Here is a 21,382-nt window from a genome sequence, read left to right as displayed (position 1 = left end):
ATAACACTTTCTTGATTTTGCTGTAGTATATTTCCCACAGGGTAGCAGTAGCCTTTGAGTTGTAATTTCTTTTTGCTTATTCATACTGAAGAAACAATCAAATTCTCGAGGGGTTGACTTATAAAGAAGCAAACCATGGGACAGACATGATCTGGATTTGCTTATAATGATACACTTATATTGAGAGACTGTCTAGTAGACATGTTCGCTTGACACATCCAGCCATGGGCTGTTCAGCAAGATTGAGTCAGCTTACTCTTCCCCTCCACCTCCCAGGAGATGAAGATGTATCCTCCACTGGGTTGCGAGTTGGTCAGCAGGAATGTTCCAAGTGGCTAATCCAGTACTTGAGAAAATACAGGCATTGCTTGATGATCTGATGCAGCTCAGCATTTCTGGAGCCAACTAATCATTTTGTGTTTTTTGAATGCCCACTATCTTTGGGATGTGGTTTTTATGCTAAGGTGAGCAGGAACTGAATGAGTTTGTCTGGCAGCTGGAAATTGATGAGCCAATCTTTGTGGCAGTTTTACCAAACAGTGGTTGCTACCACTGGTAAAGACTGCCTGACGGGCATTCAGATCAAAGGAACCAAGTGCACAGTGGATGGGGCCAAGACTGCGACTGCACAGTGAGAATTCAAGCATGTCCCTTGGAGAATTGGGGATGGTAACCTAGTGAGCTGTACCCATTTCTGTCATGACATTGCTTAGCACTGTGGAGACTTAGAAACAAGCAAGACCAATTCTTTCATAACAACCCCTCCATTCACCTTCTCTTCCAGGTGTATTCCTGACGCCCACTATTTGTTTCCAAGACCAGGGAACATGAACACACGTTCAGTAAGTTGCTTACTTCTGTTTGTTTTACAATGCATTTTAGGAATCTTGAGCATTTTTAAAAACTAAAATGGAAAAGTAAGTATAAAATAATAAAGTGAAATTGTCCTTAGACATTAGAGCTGTGAAACCTGGTTGAAACTTTGTCTCCAAGCTTTTTGATGCCATACCAAGATGTGACATGATTTGAACTGGAATTAAGAATTTGTTAATTTTTGTGGGATATCAAGTCTGAAATGGTCTGTAGTGGCCTTATAGACAATATAATTAAACCAGTTTAGTAGCAGCCTGGAAATGAACCCTCAACATTTTGTAGTGGTGAGAGTTACTCATTATAAAAACAGGTACATGGAGTCTAGGTAAGTCTACTTAGAGGTGCAGGTGTCTGAATCTCCCAGCCACATGGCCATGGCTAGGAAAACCCATGCCGGGCCAGGCTTCCTGCTGGGGTTCCTAGCTCCCTGTCCACCACTAACAAGCGATGGGTGAATCCTGGCCTTGCAGGTGGTTAAATTGACAGTGGAGCCAGGCTTCGCTCACTGGCCACCCGGTGGCAAGCTCTGGGATCTTGGGGATCTGGAATTGCTGCCTAGGGATATCCATGGATAAGGCCACAGTTCATGTCAGTGAGGAATGAATCCTGAGGGATACTCAACAGCACAGCCACTGTGCTTGCAGGTAAGTGAGGGGACTGAGACCTGGTGATTTGGAGTGGGGAGACCAGAAGATCTAAATGGTTCAGCCCATGGGAATACAGACTTGGGCTTGTTAGCATTGAACATTGGTGACAACTACCTGTCAGTCCACATGCAAGCTAGGGCTGGGAGCCTGTCTAGCAGGACTAGATCCCAGTACCTGATTGAATATCACATCAGGGGATGGGTCACATTAGGCAGGGCCATTACACTAACCAGCATGCAAGAGAACCAGGTCCGGGAGTAGATTCTGTGGGGGATTTGTGCACCCAATTCTGTGAAAATGCAAGTCCCACTGGTTAGCTCAAGAGTTGGGGTGGTGATGGATTGAGCTAGGTGTGACCATGGAACCTGCCAGCACTCACAGGTACGAGGACCAAGAATAGTCTGGGCAGATCCAGGCTGCAGCACCTGCATGTGCATTCTCAAACAGGGTGTGGGGCAGGTTGGGCCACAACATTTACCAACTCATACTAGGCCAAGATGGAAGGGCAGGCTATGCCAGGCAAGGGCCTAACACCACTGGCAATACATGAAATATGTGTCTGGGAGTGGACTGAGTGGGGGAACTTGGAAAATTCCCCTAGTGGATCATAGCTTCCACTGGTGGCCATGTGATCCAGACCTGGGAGTCTGGCAGGCTGGGCAAGGTAGCTCCATCTATTGGCAAGTGTGTGGGTTGGTTTTGGAAGGGAATGGACTAGGCAGGGCCGAGCAAACCTTAGCTCACTGGCAAGTGCAGAAACCACGCTGGAGGGCAGGTCATGATGGGCAAGGCTGTCACACCTACCAGTCTGCATGAGCCTGGGATGGGAGCAGACTGAGCATGCCCAGGTTGCAGCACCCACCAATGAGAGTTGAGACTGGGGGCAGTCTGGGCCAGGCCAGGTTACAGCATCCACAGGGAAAGGTCAAGACAGGGGAAGGGCTATGCTGAGCTTGGTCAGAGCAACCACTGGTACATATGCGATCTATGGCTGGGAACAGGCCTGGTTGGGGAGTAAAGGGGACACCCTGGCTGGGTTAAGGTTCTCACTGGTGAGTGTGAAGGCCAGAGTGGGGTCTGCTGTCTATTCTGGGTATGGCTGCAGTGTCCCTCAGTGCAAGTCTGGACTGGATCTGGGTATGACAGACTGGACTAGACTCCAGCACCGGCTGGTGCTACTGAGAACCAGGGTAGGTGTAGGATGGACTAGGCTAGATCTCTGTCCCTGCTGAGCCATGTGTGAGCTGTGTCTGGATGTGGACCAGACTTGGCTGGGCTGTAACATTCAACAGTAAAAACAGGAATTTTAAAGACCCATCAGGAAAGGCCACTGTTCCTATGGGACATGAGGTGGACTAGGTAGGGCTGGTCCCTAAACCCACCAGTGTGTTCGAGATCTGGCATTGGGAGAGGTTCTGATGGAGAAGCTTGGGAAACTCTGTTGGGATACAGTCCCTTCAGATGAGTGCAAGAACCACAACAGAGAGCAGCCAAGACTAGGCTAGGGAATGGTACCCACTGGCATACATTTAGTCTGTGTTGGGAGCAAACCGGGAAGGGCCAATTTGTATCACCTGCTGGTGAATCTGAGCACCAGAATGGAGTGTGGGTCATGCCTGGTGGGGTCACTACACAAGCCAGTTCATGTGAGGGCCAGGACTGGGACCAGCTGGGCTGGACTAGACTATAGCTCCCACCAGCGTGAGTTGGAATTGGAGGTGGGCTGGGCCCAGCCAGCTACAACACCCACTAGCAAATGCTAAGGAGAGGCGGGCCATGCCAGACTGGTCTGCAGCACCCTGCCAGCACCTGTGAGATGCAGGGGGAGGGGGCAAAGCCAGTAAGGGGGTTATGGAAAGCTCTCCTGCTGGACCAGCACTCCCACTGGAGAGTGTGAATTGAGATGGAGGCAAACTACAATATCTGTTGGCCTCATGTGGGCTGAATTGGGGAAAGCCTGGCTGGGTTTACTGTTCCTGCTGGTACATTCATAAGTCAGAGTGAGTGTGGTTTGGATGGGCTTTGCCACAGCATCAGCTGGGCAAATGCTGGCTAGGGGATAAATCCTGTAAAGTTAAACTGCAGAACCACCTGAAGAGTGCAAAATCTGGGAGTATGAGTGGGCCCAGTAGGGAAACAGTGGGTACCTCTCTCTTGGGTTGCCACACCGACTGGTGAGCATGAGAACTAGGACTCGAGCAGGCATGGCTAGACAGAGAGTGATACCCGCCAGTACATGTGTGGGCTGGATAGTGGGACTGGTTGGGTTGAACTAGGCTTTCTCATACCATTGACATGTATGAGAGCTGAATGGGATGTGGACAGACTGGACCAGTCTGTTATACATACTGACAAACATGGGAATTAGGGCAGGGGTGGGGACTGGTGGGGTTATTGTGGGTTACTCCAACTAGGCTGCAGCACTAACGAGTGTATGTGAAGGCGGAGTGTGCAGTGGGCAGGATGGGGCTGGGCTGCAGCATCCATGGTTTGTGTAAAAGACAGGACTGGAGACAGAACTGACCTAGCAGTTAAAACCACCAGAAAATGCATAATCTAACTGGGGTGATAGATCCTGTATTGGCAAGCACACACAGGAATCAGGTCTGGGATTACCTCAGGTGAAATTTCTATAGGGATCGCCCAACTGAATTGCTGGACTCAGAACTCCAACCATGGAGAGAATTGCAGGTTCCACAGTCTAGCCTTGAAGCGCATGTGTCAGAGCTGTGCCTCATGCGTGGCTTGGACAGACCAGTGGACAGCATATCCATGTGCACCTGGAGGATATGGCAGTGTATTGGAGTCTACAGAGGACACCTGGTACTACAACAGAGGACGAGGAACAAAGCAAATTGATCAACTGCCTCAGCCAAGTGTTGGCAGTGAATATTAGGGCAAACGAAGACTCTAGGGTGGATTATGTCAACCAGTGGATCCTGGAGCAATTTCATCATAGTTGGAGTGGCAAGATTGACAGTAATTCAGAACTGTTGAAATATCGAAATCTCATGAGCAAGACTTTCAGACCATGTCCCACATTAGGGACTCTGGTGTCGTGTCAGTTGGCTGTCCTCCATCCCAGGGTGTGGAGGCATTTGGGAGGCTGGGTCTTGTCTCTCCTTCCCCTAGATACAGGAAGAAAAAAGAGGAATGTAGAAATGGTAATCTCACCCACTTTCCTGTAGCTCTTGACCTAGATAAGCTTAATCAACTATGAAAAGATCATCAAAAATAAACAATTATTTAAAAATACACATTAGTTAATAAGTTTTCATTTTTGCTTGTTTGGATTTGCTGAAATAATGTGGTTCCAAATAGCATTTAGAGGCTATTTACATTCATGAGCTGCTGCAAGAACAGAATCTGCTCTATGTTCTTTTATTAAATATTTATTTATTTAAAAGGCTGAATTACAGAAAGAGAAGGGGAGAGACAGAGGAATACATATCTGCTGTCTACTGGTTCATTCTCTAAATGTTCACAGAGCTACATTGGAAGAAGATGTATCTTACTCTGTCATAATCCCATTTCCTGTTGCAGGTTTTTTTTTTTTTAAGATTTATTTAACTTGAAATGCAAAATCAGTGAAAGAAAGTGAGAGTCAGAGAAAGAGAGGTATCATCTGCTAGCTCACTTCGCAAATCACTAGAATGGCCAGAGCCAGGATTTTCATCCATGTCCTCCACTTGGATGCAGAAAAAAGGAGACACTGAATGATCTTCCATTTGCAAGTTCGCTCCCAAATTTTGCAATGACCAAAGCTGGGCCAATTCAAAGCCAGGATCCTTTCTAGGTTTCCCACATAGGTGCAGGAACCCAAAGACTTGAGCCATCCTTTGCTGCTTTCCCAGGTGAAACCTGAGCACTGGATTAGAAGTGTAATACCCGGATCATGAACCACGCCCGTATAGAATGCTGGCACTGCAGATAAAAACTCAGCCAGGCTGGCACAGTGTATTCCCCAGATACTGACAACTTTAAAAGAATACAGAGGCCAACCAGGACAACACTTCCATGTTTCCTGCTTTTATCAGGTGATACTGTGTGCTGGTTCTAAATTTTATGAGATTAACAACATATATAGTCCTTGAGTACCATTTTCCATATTAATTTCATCATTTTACACTCTCACCAGTAGTGCCAAATTTCAATTTCTCTAACTTTGTGAATTTTTTTTTTAAAGTAAAAAATATTGCCATGGATATAGAGAGGTATCTCATACTTGTTGCCATTTGCATCCACATAACAATTATATTAATAATTTAGTACTAATTAGCCATTTTGTTTTCTTCTTTGTAGAAATGGCTGTTTAGTTCTTTGTCCATTTCAGAATCTGCAATTATTGCTTTTAAATTTTATAATTTTCTTGTACATTTTGTATTCTCAGTATATGACTTCTATCCAAAGTGATTTCCACTTATTTTCCCATTAATTGGTTTCCTTTTACTCTTGAAAGCCTTGATGTATGAATAGCTTTAATTTTATAGTTTTTCTTATTTTTTTGGCATGTTACGGTTTTTATCTAATTAAATCTTAATATCTTAAATTGACAATCATATTCTTTTCTAAATTTTATTTTTGATGATGTTTAGATAGTTGATTAAGATAGAAGGGTCAAGGGTTAGGGGAAAGTGGATGAGACCATTGTTTCCGCATTTTTTTTCTCTTCTTCCTGTATGTTGGGGAATGAGGAGAAAAGGGAAGAAGCTGCACCCAGCCTCCCAACCACCTCAGTTCCCAGGAATGGAGAATGGTCACCCAATGTCAATCCAGGGTCCCCAGTGTGTAGCATGTTCTGAGGGTTCTTCTTAGGTGGTTTTGATAGTTCTGAAATGCTGTCAATCTCACCAATTCAAGGATGAGGAAATTCTTCCAAGGTCTGTTGGCTGACTTAGTCCACCTGAGAGTTTCCATTTGCACAGATATTTGCTGTAGTGCTTGGCTAGGGTTGTTCATCAATTTGTTCTGTCCTCCATCCTTTGTGTTGGTACAAGATGTCCTCTCTATAGAGGACATCCTCCAATGGAATGCCATATCCTCCATGTACATCTGTGTATGCCATCCACCGCTCTGTCTAAGCGACTGTGGAATCCCAGCTCTAACACTTGCACTCCATGGTTAGACCACAGATCTTGTAATTCTCCCCATAGTTGGAGTTCTGAGTCCAGCAGTTCAGTTGGGTTATCCCGAAGAAGCCTCATCTGATGTGATCCCAGACCTGATTCTTGTGTGTGCTTGCCAGTACAGGGTCTGGCTCTGTCCATCAAACACATCAGCCTATGCACACACTGATGTAATTGCTGGATCAGTTCTGTCTCCAGCCCCATATCTTACATAAGCTAATGATGCTGTCTCCAAGTCTAATCCTGCCCACCACACAGTTGACCCTCTTGCACACCAGTGGGAGCTACAGCCTAGTCAGAATGACCCCCACAACCCTCACTAGGCCTCCCCTAGTCTCGATTCTTGTTCTTTAGCAGTATGTTCAGCAGACTGGTCCAGTCTGTCTCACATCTGATTCAGCTCTTGTACACATCAATGGGTGTTAAGACCTAGCTCAACTCAACCAACCCTACTATTCAGCCCACAATTGTGTGCTGGCAGATGCTAACACTTACCTAGCCAGGCCACCCCTCAGCGCTGGTTTTCATGCTCACCAATGGAGATTTCAACCCATCGAAGAGGTGTCCACAGTTTCCCTACGGGGCCCACTCCCAGTCCTGGATCTTATACTCTGCAGGTTGTTCTGTAGCCAAACTGACAGGACTTGCCCCAAGTCCCAGAATTTGCCAGCTGAGCTGCAGCAAAGCCCAGCTATCCTGCACCCACTCTGGCTTATGCATGCACCAGTGGGTTTAGTTGGTTTGCCCAGCCCAGCTCTTCCCGCAAGCCCAGCTCAGATGCACGTCAGTAGGTTCTGTTGCTCTGCCTGACCTGGTCTGTCCCCAACCCCAGTTCTCACAGTTGCCAGTGGGAGCAGTGACCCAGCAGGGGAGCTTTCCTTAGCCCTCCTACTAGGCTCCCAACCCCTCCCAACCCCTCAATCTCAAGTGGGCTGCCGCACAGTCTGGTATGAGGCTTCACCTCAGCATTTGCCTGCAGTGTCCTGGTCTGACCAGCCTGCCCCTGGTTCCTGCTCATGCTTGTGGGTGCTACACGTGAGCCCAGTCCAGCCTGACCCCCGGTCTCAGCCCTAATGTGAACTGGCTAGTGTTGTGGCTCAAACTGGCCTGTCCTGCACTCTATCCTGGTTCTCACATCTGTCAGTGGGTGCTATGGAGTGGCCTGCTTGCCCAACCCCAGACATGACCCACATGTATTCTGGCAGGTACCATAACTTGGCTGACCTAGGCTGCTCCCAGCCTTGTTACCTATGCTCACCTGCAAGGACTGCATCCTGGAAGAGGAGTTCTTTCAGTTCTTCCTTCAGATGTTTTAGTGGCAAATCTCATCCACACCAGTTGGTCCTTGGCCTAGCCTGACTTAGTCTACCTCCTGTCCTGGCTGGAAGAAGGAACCTTGCCCAACCAGCACACACCTATTCCAGGTCTTGCTGTTGGGTGCTACAGCCCAGCTAAGTGTTATACATGCCCAAACATAACATGCTCTGGCATATTTCATCAGGTAGTGAGGCTGCCCAGCCCATCCTAGACCCACCCTGGCTCTCAGGATTACCAGTGGGTGCTGGAGTCTAACCCAGTCTGGCACACACAAGACCCACTCCACACTGTGCTGAGGGACATTGCAGTCAGGTTCAGTTTAGATCACTGCCCCCATTCTGGCCCTTACCCCTATTCTGCTGTTGTGCTCACCAGTGGAAACCACAACCTAACCATGGTGTCCCCTTATCTTCCCCAACCAGGCCTATCTCCACACACAGAATTTATGCATTCCAGTGGTTGCTGTGACCAAGCTTGGCATAGTTCATCACCTGTTTTGACTTTTGTCATCAGATGTTGCTGCAGCCTGGGCTTTCCTGGCCTTGCTCAGTTTGCTCCCATCCCTGGATGATGCAAACCAGCAAGTAGATAGCCTATCCCAGCATGACCTGCACTCCAGCCTGGCTCCTGCACATGCTAATGAGCTAAGGTTGGCCCAGCACTGCCCAGTTGACCATCCTCCAGAATGGTGCTATGCATTTGCTACTGGATGGAGCCAGCTTTGCCTGGTCTTACCAACACCCAGACCTGAACCACATGTTCACCAGTGGGAGCTACATCCCACCAGGAGAGTTTCCCAAGTTCTCCCACCAGTCCCACTCCCAGATCTCACATGTTCCAGCAGATGCTAGGCCCTTACCCAGCTTAGCCTGACCCCTCTGACCTGGCCTTTGTATGAGCTGGTTGATGTTGCAGCCCAGCCTGCCCCATACCTTAATCTTGGGTACACCTGTGGATGCTGCAAGCTAGACCTGCCCAGCATGTTCCCAACCCCAGTACCCATGAGTGTCACAGGGTTCCATGGTCATGCCTAGCTCAGCTTATCACTACCCCTAGCTCTTAAGCTAACCAGTAGAAATTGCAGTCCCACAGGGGTGGGCCCAGGGGTGGGCCCATATATTTCCCACAGAATCTGGACCTGGTTCTCTCATGTTCTGGTTAGTGTCATGGCCCAGCCTAACATTACCCATCCCCTAACACTCACTGGCAGCTTCTATGATCTAGCCCTGCCAGGCAGGCCCACAACCCTTGCTTTTGATGTGGGTCACTGCATGGTGATTGGTAGCGTTTCATGCTAACTACCCCAGCTCAGGTCTCCTACATGGACTGGTGCATCAGTCTGACCCACAAAAGTCCTCCAGCCTCTCCCCTCCAATTTGCTCTCTCCTAGCTCCTTGTTTACTCCCTTGTTTACAGTGGCCTTGTTGATGGAAGTCCCTCCAGAAGTCATTCCTCACCTGCAAAACAGTCCCTCAGTCGTCTTCCCTCCCCCATATCTCCCTGACTCTTTTCCTAATCAGTCCACAGTCTCTGTGCCCAGGAGTGCAAGGGTTCACCAACCCAGTCTTCCAAAACCCAGTGGGTGTTGTGCTGACCTGAAGCTCTGCCCACCCAGCAGGGTCCCAAAGTTCTGCACAGATGCTGGCCTGGGACCTTATGCTTCCACACACCTAAAATCCAGGGCCATTAGAAGTTCCCTAGGCTTGGTCCACCAGCACACTAAGCCAGCATACTAACCTGGTACTCTCCTCTTCCTCCCCCCTACCCTGCCTGGGACCCAGGACATGTGTAAATCCTGGCTTATGTCTGCCTGCCGGGACATAAGCCACCAGGTTACCGCATACCCCCTGCCCCTAACCCTAACCCTATTCCCTTATCAACCCCCTGCAAGTCCACATCCCCAGGCTCCCATGAGCTGACCATCCCCACCTATGTTGGCACAGGAATGGAGACATGGGAATGGCTGATAGTCATTCTTATATTGTATCACAATTATTATTTAGAGACCAATACACAAATACTGAATGTCCAGTAACTAATATCCTTTGACCTAATGACTTTCAGTGCTTCAACTATGCTAACCTCTGTTGACTAAACAAGTTCCTCAAACCAACCCGCATTGATTGTGCTTTAGATTGTATCTAAGATGTTGGGAATAGAAGAAAACTTTTGATGGTCACAAATCTAACATTGTTAAGGTATAATTTGTTAAATGTATTTTATAATCTTCCTACTAATTCTTTTCTTTTTCTCATGGAGTGTTTATAATATTAAGCATTTTAAGAGAATCTTTTTATAAGTTACTTCTAACTAAATTTTTTGTGATCAGAGACTACCTAATGACTTTAATCTTTTGTTTTTTAGACCATTTAATTTTCGTTTGTCTGAAAATATTTTTTAAAAATTTATCTATCCATTTGTCTTAAAATATCTTTCAAAAATTTATCTGTTAACTTGTTGCAAAGAGATAGAGTCCCATGCACTTGTTCACCACTGAGAAAGGTATAAGGACTACAGCTTAGCCAGGCTGAGTCCAGGACTAGTGGCTTTTTATGGGTGTCTCACATGAGTGTCAGGGGACAAAAACTTGGGCCACAATCTACTGCATTTCCTAGGACATTATCAGTAACTAGGATCAAAGTACAGCAAAGGATGTGAGCCAGTGCCCATATGGGATACTGGTGATGCAGGCAGTGGCTACTCTCAGTGTCACCAACTGTAACCCTCATGAATTTTCTTCTTTTTCTTTTTCATTTGAAAGGCAGATTTGAGAGAGAGAGGCATAGAGAAAGGGATATTCATCTGCTCATTCATTTCTCAAATGGTTGCAATCACCAGAGGTTAGCTGATTTGAAACTAGGAGCTAGGTGCTTCCTCCACATTTCTCACATGGGTTCAGGGCCCCAAGGATTTGGGCTATCCTCTGCTGCTTTCCAGGCCACAAGCAGGGAGTTGTATCAGAAATGGAGTAGCTGGGACATGAATTAGTTATCATATGGGATGCTGGAACCATAGGTGGAGGATTAACCTACTTTACTACCACACTGGTCCCAATGTTCAGCATGTTTTGTCATGGTTCCACAGAATGATGTATAAGTATTGTCATTTGTTTGTAATTGAAGTTTTATTGGTTTACTTTTTCAGTTACTATGAAACACAAATTTTCTAATGTTATTTGCTTTTTTGTGTGTGTTTTATTCTGTGTACTCTGCTTCATTTCTCTGGGCCTTTGTTATAGGTACATTTACATTTGTAATTATGGCCGTATGAAGTATTACTTATTATGTTGACATGTCTGTGTGGTGTGTGTATATATGAATAAATGCATGTATGTATGTACATGCATACATGTACACATTTGTATAGAGTGAATAAACTTTTCATGTATCAAAATACAAGTTCTAATTTAATGATACTTTCCACTTTCTACTTCCTCCTCCCTGCATTCTCTACTGATCTTCCTTCATTTTTTTCCTTTTTGTTTTTAGTTTTTAACAATTGCATACCTTGATTTCCTTTTACAGTCATAGGTTTAACATTACACAAAAGGTATCAACACATGCAAAGTAGCAAGTAATAAGAGTAACAGAGAACAAAAATCTATGATTCCTCAAGTGTGTGAGCAATAACTAAATTCCAGAATGTCAGTCTGACACCTGTAAATTATATTTATTTGGTATTAATATATTAGTTATCACAGATGAGGTAGAATGTTTGTTTTTGAAGACAGTATTTGTTATTGGCCAATATGACATCCAATTAAAGTTTTATGAATTGCATTTGTAAAGTACATGGTTTTTATTTACTGTGGAGGCAGAAAAAGAAAAATTAAAACATAGAAGTATGGGGTATTGGCTTATTTTCCAAATAACTGTAGCAGTTGAGAATATACTAGACTGAAACCAAGGACCAGAATCTCAATTAAGTCTAAATGTTCTAATTGTAGTTGATGAAGGATGGAAGATCTTATTCCTCTGTGTTTTTCTAATCTCTCTTTCTCTCTGTCTCACTCTGATTTAAAAAAAAAAATACCCAAATTCAAATTAAGGTTTTTTTAAATTATTATTTTTTAAGGGAACATTAGCATTTTCTTCTGTAGAGTTTGTGATTTGTGTTCTGGCCTTTTATTAGGATTACAGTTTTCACCAGTTTGCTGAAGCATTTAGTTTTCATATGCTTAAATCTCTACTGACCCCATTCACAGTGAAGTCTGCAGTTACAGGTATTTTTTTGCCACTTGCTACATTCAAGCATATCACTGAACTTCCTGAATCTCCAATGCCATTATCAAGTGTCATATTAATGGGGTACTTTCCAACCGCAGATTTTTGCATTCTCAGCAAGATGAAAATGAAATCTTATTCTAGTTTTCACCATTTTTTATGTTCAATTTTGTACACTGCACTTAAAAATTCTTCAAATGTCATGAAACAAAAAGTTCCATTTGTTGTTCAAGTTGTCAATTTTGTCGTTCAACCTCCATATGATCTGAAGAACATAAAAATTCCCAATCTAGAGACAGTTTGATCAGAGGACTTCAATAGATAGTTCTCAAAACAGAACTATATATAATGCTCAATCTCAGCTGATATTTGGGAAAGGTAAATGAAAATGAGATATTACTTTATCACTGTAGTAATTGCTATTATTATTTGGAAGACAAAAGAAATGTTGGTGTTGATATGGAAAAGAGAAACTTTTTTTAAGATTTATTTTTATCTTTATTGGAAAGGCAGATATACAGAGAAGAGACAGAAAGGAAGATCTTCTGTCTGTTGAAACATTCCCCAAGCAGCCACAAGGGCCAGAATTAAACCGCTCTGCAGCCAAGAGCCTCTTCCGCGTCTCCCATGCAAGTGCAGGGTCCCAAGGCTTTAGGCCATCCTCGACTGCTTTCCCATGACACAACCAGGGAGCTGGATGGGAAACTGACTGTCGGGATTATCTTTAATTTAGGAAACATCTGCTCATTTATGCAAGTTCAGTTTAAATAATGTTTTCTAGTGTTTATTTTTCCAAATTTAATAAGAAATTTTAATTTTATTAGTATTAGCTCATCAGATTTTAAAAATATTTCAGAATATTTTAATAAATTATTAAAGAATTTTCTTATCCTGATCAATATTAAGCATGTGTCATCCTTATCTCATCTAGGATGTTATTTAGGGCTTGCATTTATACTTACATTTATAGATTACAGAATGAATTCACTTCAGAAACATTAAAAATTTTAAAAAGCAGTTACAAAATAATAGGAGAACTTCTGTAGGTAGTTTTGGAATTGCAAAATTTATACAGCATAAGGTATTTGCATTTTGTTTTTATATTATATTGCCATATAGATTGAAATGTAAGCTGCATCCATTGAAGATGCAAGTTGAATCTGCACAGAGGAATGTACTGTCAATGTCTCTGTTTAGTCTGTTTGGTAACCCAGAGCTGAGGAGAAATGTGCTGTTACAGGTGTTGGTGTCATTTGAAGATGTGTTTGTGGACTTCACCCAAGAAGAATGGCGGAACATGAACAATGCTCAGAGAACCCTGTACAGGGATGTGATGCTTGAGACCTATACCAATCTGGTGTCCTTGGGTGAGTGAAATTCTTTCATGTCCAAGTAGAATATTTTCTTCTTAGTTGAAAAAAAGGGATTGTTCATAAAGTTTAGTTCTTGGTGGGTTTACTATTTGGAGCTTTAAACAATGTGAGCATCTGTCCTCCAGGAAATAATCTGTATTATCACTTTTGTGGCCTAAATCCTGAGGCCAAGCTTTTCTGCTTAAATTCCCAAGTTAATTTCATTAAGTCTAGTATTAGTTCTATTAACAGGGTACTACATGACCAAGCCTGATGTGATCTTCAAGTTGGAGCAAGGAGCAATGCCATGGACAGTGGAGAAAACTGTAAGCCAACAACTTTCAGGTAACTCATACATACTGGGCAGTGAAGCTCAGTATTCCCACTAAATTTTTTACGTCTGATTCCTAAAAACAGCTAATAACATGCATCAATATTAAACATTCTGCATTCTCCAAGAAATATGTGTATATATTCCTGTTTTTCTACTTTCAGGTAATATTTTATAATGCTTTTACTCAGAGTATTTTCTCAGCTTTATAATAAGTGCAAAAACACCCTCTGGTTTCAATAAGGTTATATTCTATATTTGATATATCCCCCAAATTCTAATTTGTTCTTCAGTCTACAATCATTCCATGTTTTCGTTAAATGTTTTTCAGTTATATCTTTCATTGCTTGCTTTTTGGCCAGCCTGTAAGCAATGACTCATTTTAATTGATGTAGTTCTCATTTCTAGGATTTTTTTAGATACAGTCTTGCTGTTGCCTTAATTTTAGAACTAAGTCACTGATTAGGAGTCCTCCTACTTGTTCCTCTCCCTTTCTCATTGTTTAGTTCTGCTTCTGTATCTCTTTTAAATAAGTAATAAATAAAGAAATGATAAGCTCTCCAGGCATTAGAATTGCAAGCCAATAGAGTATTCTATTTATCTCTTTTTGTCTTCCATCCTTTGTTTCTCTGGAACAATGAAATATACAAGAAAATGAAAGATGTCTGGGAGAGGCCCTCTGTTTTGTTAATAGTAGTAGTAATGCTACATGGGAGCTAGGATAGGAATATGGAAAATGGGTAGTTATGAACTCACTAGCATTTTTAATAGACTCTGATTTCTAAAACCAAATAATCCCAGGGCAGCACTGTTGCATCATGCCAAGTCTCTGCCTGCAATGTTAATATCCCATATAGGTGTTGACTTATGTTCCAAGGCCCAGTTGAACTATGGAGCCATGTTGGATGGCTCACCATTGTGTAGAAGGCATATTGCTACTTACAAGTCTACCTTTTCTTTTTCCATAGATATATTTATTTAAAAGGCAGAGTGGCAGAGAGGACACACAGACAAAGAAAGGAGGTCTTCCATTTTTTTGCTCACTACCCACAAGTCCCCAATGGCCAGGCCATGCTATGCTGAGACAAAAGGTCTTGAATTACATCTGATTTTCCACATGGATGGCAGAAGTACAAGCACTTTGGCCATCTTCCACTGCTTTCTCTGGTAAATGAGTCAAGGAGGTGGATTAGAAGTGCCTCAAACCAGTACCAAAATACGATACAATATACAAAATACAATATTATAATTGATTTTTAAAAATATTGTGACAATTATCCCATCTCTTTTAAAGTATAATTAGAAAACAAGAAACAGACCACATATAGATATATGCTGGACTTGTATGAAAATTATAGGCAACTAATCTTCCAGTGCAGAAATCAGCTGCTTACAAGATTTCAAATTATGAAGGCATTTGCGTATACCAGGAAGTGATAGGAGATTGTGGGGACTGTTGATCTCACCATGAGTTAGAATGCACATTTTAAATATGGTGAATACAAGTGGAGTTGCAAAGCCATTTTCTTTATTACATTATGAACATTATACCTTTGATGATACATAGGGACTTTATCTTTTAGGGTACTATGAAGGTGAAGAAATCAGATTTTCTTAGGGTCATGGGGAAGCTGTCAGACCAGAGTCCAGGTAAAAGGAGAAGGTCCATTTGAAACATTTCATAGATCTTTCCCCCATGGAGATGATCATGAAACATCCATTGATACAGATTCTGTTTTTTATCTGTGGCCTTAGTGGGGAACAGACGTATGTCCCAAGCAAATGGTCCAGAAAATTTCTCCTCTAAAAAATTGAGAAATCAGCAGAGAAGCTCCAAACAGAACATTGTAATAATAAGAAAATCTAGAGTGATGTTTTCCATGCATAGGTTTATTCTACAAATGCCTTCAACAGTTAGGCCTGCCTAAAGTAAAAAAAAAAAAAAATCTAGAATTATGTATCCAATTTTCATGTGTGTTCCATGATCCCAAGTACTTGAACATCATCTGCCTCCCAAAATGCATTAGCAGTAAGTTGTATTGGAGGCAGAAGAGCCGGTACTCAAACTGACACGCCTATGGGATGCAAGGCATTACAGTCATTGCTTTAAATTTGTGTCTTACATTATATTCCCTGTTCCCTTACTTAAAACACAAATTTTCAGGAAAGATGTCATTGAATAGTGGGAGAGCTATTTGTTTGTTAAATTAACATATTTACAAGAAAAACATGTAATGTTCACTAATAAAAGCACTTTACTGATTTTTTAAAAATCTGATCCATCTACAAGAGCAAGATTTCTCGTTGATTTTGCATGAATATTTGAAAAGAAACACTTAGATGTGACTCATGGACATGGTTCCTTTTGTTTTGTTTTGTTTTCATTTCAGCTTCCCACAGAAAGGATGAACTGCTTGGAACTTATCAGGAAAGTCAAGAAGCAAACTTCAGGCAAGTTGTAATCACAAAAACAATATATGAACTCTCAAAAGAGTTAAAACTGTAGCAAACTTTAACAAAAGTTGCTAAAACACTTGATTGAAGTGCTGGTAGTATTTGAAACTGATGATATGAATGAGAAATTGCACAAAAAACAAACTTGAGAAATACAATTTATTTTAGAATGTGTTTTTTCCTAGGAAGCCTGATGAGATGTCATTTGTGAAAAAGCAGAATGTGACTAATGCACCAGGGAGCAAACTTCAATGCAGGAAAAATCTCAGTCACAGTGACAAGATGTACACTGGTCAGAAGTCTTTTGAACATAGTGGGAATGAGAAAACCTCTGGCAGGAAGATTTTTTTTACATGTAAGAAGTTTTATATCAGAGACAACGATAATAAGCCACCTGTCCTTGTGGATGAAAATATTCAGGTTGGAAAGAAATCTTTTCAAGAAAATCCCTGTGTTGGCAAGCATCAGCAGACACAGTCAGGAGAGAAACTGCTTGAACATCTCAAGAGTGAGAAATGTCTTATTTACAAAACAGATCTTACCATAAATGCAGCAAAAAGTCACCATACATGTGGCTACTGTAAAAAGCCTTTCAGCTGTGAATCTTGCCTTACCACCAGACACAGAACTAACACAGTAGAAAACCTAGATGTGTGCAGTGAATGTAGATTAACTTGGGAGAATCCAGACCTCACTGGAAATCAGATAATTCACACTGGAGAGAAACTACGTGAGTGTAATGAGCATGGGAATATCTTTTGTAGGAAGTCAATTCTCCATTCATATCAGAGAAATCACCAAGGGAAAAAAACTTATGAATGCAATGAGTGTGAAAAAACTTTTTCCAGAAAATCTTACCTCATAACGCATCGGAGAATTCATTCCAGGGAGAAGCCCTATGAATGTAACGAATGTGGAAAAGGTTTTTGCCAGAAGTCAGCTCTCATTAGACATCAGAGAATCCACACAGGAGAAAAGCCTTATGAATGTAGTGAGTGCAGAAAAGCGTTTTGCCAGAAGTCAGCTCTCATTACACATCAGAGAATTCACACAGGAGAGAAACCTTATGAATGTAGTGAGTGTGGAAAAGTCTTCTGTGACAAATCTGATCTCATTAGACATCAGAAAATTCACACAGTATTGAAACCTTATGAATGTAATAAGTGTGGAAAAGTCTTTAGCCAGCAGACATCTCTGATTACACATCAGAGAATTCACACAGGAGAGAAACCTTATGAATGTAGCGAGTGCGATAAAGCCTTTTGCCAGAAATCATCTCTCATTACACATCAGATAATTCACACAGGGGAGAAGCCTTATCAATGTAAAGAGTGTGGAAAAGTCTTTTGTTACAAGTCAGCTGTAATTAGACATCAGAGAATTCACACAGGGTTGAAACCTTATGCATGCAATGAGTGTGGAAAAGCATTTTATCAGAAGTCATCTCTTATTAAGCATCAAAGAATCCACACAGGAGAGAAACCTTATGAATGTAGTCAGTGCAATAAAGCCTTTTGCCAGAAATCTTCTCTCATTGCGCATCAGATACTTCATACAGGAGAGAAGCCTTATGAATGTAAAGATTGTGGAAAAGTCTTTTGTGAAAAATCAGCTCTCATTAAACATCAGATAATTCACACAGGGTTGAAACCTTATGCATGTAGTCAGTGTGGAAAGGCCTTTTACTGGAAATCAGCTCTCATTAGACATCAGAGAATCCACACAGGAGAGAAGCCTTACAAATGTTGTGAGTGTGGAAAAGCATTTTGCCAGAAGTCAGCTCTCATTACACATCAGAGAATTCACACAGGGGAGAAACCTTATGAATGTAGTGAGTGCGATAAAGTCTTTTGTGACAAGTCTGATCTCATTAGACACCAGAGAACGCATACAGGGTTCAAACCTTATGCATGTAGTGAATGTGGAAAAGCCTTTTATCGGAGGACAACTCTCTTTAAGCATCAGAGAGTCCACACAGGGGAGAAGCCTTATTAATGTAATGAGTGAGGACAAACCTGTTTGCTAGCATTCAACTCTCTTTGCACATCAGCAAATTAGGAAGAAATCTAATGGAGGTAAGCAGTGTGAGAAAATGTTTTCAGTGAATTCATGCCTGAGCAAGTATGAAAAAGTCCATACATAATACATTTGAGTGTGATATATATGAAAAATAGTCTTTTGCTATAAATTACAATAAAACAGACATCAACATATTCACAGAAATAAAATATTTTTTTAAATCAGAATTTTTCTGTGAAACATCTTTTCACGAGTTAAACTTTTGCTTCGAGAACTCAGAAGTACAAAAGCATGCAAACAAAACTATTGCCTACCCTTACTGTATTGTAATTTATACAATGGCCAACATTTTCAAGATTGCAGATAGGACAGTCTAAAGATATCATGGATGTTAAGAAACATGTTGAAAGCCTCAGCAAATGTGAAAAAAGTAACAAAAAATGTGTCAATGTATATCAGAATCAAATTATGTGTTCTTGCAACCTTTCTTTGAGATGCAGTCTACACTTTGTCTTCCATTGGTATGAGTTTTAAAATGTAAATGAACTTGCATATTTCAGTTCTGGTAACAAATAAATATTCATTCTATTACATTCATTTCAAATACCACCTTTATCATTTATCAAGGTAGTTGATAATGCTCTCCCGAAGTCTTATGATTCTTTTCCCACATTAGTTTACTATAGGCTAGTATTACATGAGTGTGTTAACTGACAAATGTGACAGCTATAGTGATAAGCACCCAATTTTGAAGGATGAATATTTAGTTCTGAGTGGTGAGTGATTATTTTGTCAAATCTTAGCATTGGAAATCCTTGTTTGGCTTATTTGTATATAATCTTGAGTTTGCTTGCATTGTATGTGTCTTCGGCTAGGTGGAAAGTTTTTTATCATCAGTGTTTTGGTGGTTTATGACATTGGAAACTTTTTCTGGATTTGATTCTATGACCCTGAAGGTATTAATACTCATTTCTAGGATGATTCTGAGAGAAATAGAACAGGCCCTTCAGGGCACCCCTGTGGAATCGCTCAAGGGTTTTGGAGGGCACATTTGTGACCACATCCTTGCTGTGTCAGTGAGGTCCTCAAGCTATGATTTTGCACTGGGGGTGATTTCTGGGAACATACATGTATGGAACCTAGGGTAAGTTTCTTCACCTTTCTGTGCAATTTGGAGTTGTTTCTTTATAGTGCCTCATAGGTATTCATGTGCTGGACCTCTGTGTTCTGTAGTTCATCTCCCCAAGCATTCTGTGGATATCTCTAAGAAGTTATATGAAAGTTTTCAATAAAAAGTCAAGGGATAGTCTGGAGGCTTGGGAGGGGTATGTGGACAGCCTTTCTGATGCTGTCTCAAGAGAGTCCATAAGGAATTTCAAAGGGCAGATCTGTAACACTGCTGCTTCTCAGGTAGTGATGGTAGGGGGGTCTGTGGGAAATCTTGAAACAGTCTCACTAGTGCCTGCCTGGAACAACACAAAGTGAATCTAGAGTGAGAGCATCTCTGTATTCCTCAAGGATCTCAGAGATTGATTCTCTTGTATGTGTTCTTCACAGAAATGGGGTCACTGAAGTGTCCTTGGAATATGCATACAGGGATTTGAGAGCATCTCTGTGGGCAGTTCTAGGAGGTCTCTGGGGCCTCTTTCTTGCATAGGAAGGAAGGATACTTCAGGAGGGCAGATCAGTGACCATCTCTGGAGTTGCAAATAGGCCCTCTACTTGGCAACCTTGCTATTGACCTGGAGATCATGTCTAGGATTATCTTTATGACATGCTGAGAGTGTTTGTCATCTCTTTTGTCTCCGATGGTTGTTTGAGGAATTTCTAAAATGAATGTAAACCTGGAGTGTGTCTCAGGAATTTGGGAGGGTGTATTTGTGGCTGTCTCTGTTTTTTCTGTGTGTGAGAGGGTGCAAGATATGTTGTAGGGCCTGGATGACAGTCTAACAGTGTGTAAAATCATTTCTGGAATTGTATGTCAATTTGCAGTGCGTGCTTTTAAGGCATCCTTGATTGAATAAATGGAGTCCCCGAGAATGTGTCTAGGTAGGTTTGCTCCAGGTGTGATTTCACTGGTGCTTCCTCTTGAGGTCCTGTGGAAATCACTCAGATATTTCTAGTGGGGTCTCTGTATTACAAAGAAGGCGTGGGTACATTTATAAGTCCATTGAGGGCATCTCTAGGACCTCAGGAATAGCTAAGGATTCTGTGGTGAGCCATTCTGAGACTCTGAGGTCATATACACTCCTCCCTTGGGACATATGAAAGGGGTCATTGAGGGCACCACCATAGAATCCCTAAGCGATTTCAGAGGGCACTTCTGAGGCCAAATGTTTGTCATTGCAGTAGGGTTTTCAAGATTGAGGACTTAACTGGGTTCACACCTAGGTGATCCTGAGCATTATTGAGAACATTTATGGCTGGAATTGGGTAAATGTATTGACACTTTTGCAGATATCTGAGGGGCTCCTATGGCATGTATAAAATTGTATCTATCTGGCCACTGACAATTTCTTGAGGATCAAAATGGCAGAGATTAAGACATGTCTAATCCCTGAGTTTTTCCTAGGTTGTATCAAGAGGTGGCTGTGGCACTTAATTGGTCTTCAAGGGACCAGTGAGGCATCATTTGGATGTCTCAAGGGCATATCTTGGGGTCCAGTCAGAGCATATTGGGAGTTTCCAGGGGTCCTTAGTGTATTTTATGGAGTCTTAGGAGGCCAGTGTTACCAGGTTCCAAAGTGCTTCTGTGAAAGCCTCTATAGGGCATATCGTGTGACTCTGATAAGATTCGGGCTCACAAAGGTCTCTTTGCCTGTTCAAGTCACCTAGGGTAAGTCTAGGGGACTTTGAGGCATCCACACGGAGTCCATGAGGCTCTTGCTGGGGACTCTGCATTGGGTTCTGATGTGTCACCCCACGCAGCTGGGGCACATCTCTAAGGGGTTCTGTGAGTTCTTCTCTAAAACCTCAAGGACTGTCTTGGTTGCTTGGGAGGGACATCTGGACAACATCCCTGATGACATTTCAAGTGAAT

General features: G+C 42.2%; 1 pseudogene; it reads left to right on the top strand.

Annotated features, from left to right (window-relative positions):
• Positions 1 to 21,382, top strand: part of LOC121159017 — a 32,770-nt pseudogene extending 11,388 nt beyond the window's left edge.

Source organism: Ochotona curzoniae, unplaced genomic scaffold, assembly GCF_017591425.1.
Source record: "Ochotona curzoniae isolate NIBS_2020 unplaced genomic scaffold, NIBS_Ocur_1.0 contig_4064, whole genome shotgun sequence".
Taxonomy (NCBI): domain Eukaryota; kingdom Metazoa; phylum Chordata; class Mammalia; order Lagomorpha; family Ochotonidae; genus Ochotona; species Ochotona curzoniae.
The sequence above is the reverse complement of the archived record's forward strand: the minus strand, read 5'-3'. Positions and strand labels throughout refer to the sequence as shown.